Source organism: Mus caroli, unplaced genomic scaffold (assembly GCF_900094665.2).
Source record: "Mus caroli unplaced genomic scaffold, CAROLI_EIJ_v1.1 scaffold_8718_U1_1, whole genome shotgun sequence".
In the NCBI taxonomy this organism is placed as follows: Eukaryota; Metazoa; Chordata; class Mammalia; order Rodentia; family Muridae; genus Mus; species Mus caroli.
Genome location: NW_018391523.1, coordinates 14708 through 15850, shown reverse-complemented (window position 1 = coordinate 15850; position 1143 = coordinate 14708).

Genomic DNA, 1143 nt, shown 5'->3' with positions numbered 1-1143 from the left:
GCTCAAGGTCATGGCAGAAGAAAGGAGGACAGGAATGGGCACTGCATCCCCAAACATCCTTCAAAGGAAAGCCCACGGCATCCTAGCTTCTTCCTGCTGAGTCTTACTTCCTAAAGCTGAGCATCCACTCACAGCAGCACAGGCTGCTTACAACCTGGTTCATAAGCTATGTCTGGAAGTGCAAGTCTGGGACCCTACAACTTCCAGCCTGAGGCAGAAGGACAGAAAAATTGAATCCATTCTGGGTTTCTAAGCAAGTTGAAACCAAACCCAGGCTACAGAGTGACACCCTACTCAACACTCCTTAGAACCCCAAAAGATTAGTCCCTAAAAACAGGTTCCTGTGACAATTTTATAAATGTTGTCCACTGTCATTTCCATAGACTGCCGGAACACTTGACAGAGCTGTGTCAAATACTACACTGACACTGGGCATCTGTCAGTCAGTAGGTCAAGAGCAGTCATTGCAAGAGTATCCCAGGGTTGAAGATATTCCAAGTTTTGGAAACAGTCTCTCATCAATGGAATCTTCACAAAAAACATCTATCAGTTGGGAAAGCAAAATAGTCATTGTAGCTTATAGGTCAAGTGCAAAATTATTTCTTGAGATATTATTATGATATTCATCAAGATTGGAAAGAAAAACCCAAGACTTACTATTGGGTTATAACTCTGGCTGTACTTCACAACAGAACTGAGAGCAGGTCTGGGCATGTGTCAGTGGGTGGGAGTGCAAGGGAGGTTTGGATAACAAAAAACTTAGAGAGGCTTTTAAACTATGGAAGCCCAAACTCTCTATCTATGTGACACTGGGGATGTAGATCAGCGGCAGTTCATATCTCTAGATTGCAAAAAAGCCTGGTTCAAACTCCAGGATGAAGAAAAACAGAAATCAAAATTCTCTTAGGGTTATTGCACCTTTTTAAACATTGGCTTACAGTAACTCTGGCATCTTAGATAAAGAGATGTTTTCTGAGGGTCCATGTTGTAAAACTAGACCATTGGTACTAGCTCTGGAACAAATGAGGGTAGATGGAAATGTAGAAAGGAATCTTATATAGAAAACAATCAGAAAAGTACTATGAACTATGCCGTGAGTACAGTGTTTTCTTATAACTATGACAGTGTTCCTATATGCAATAT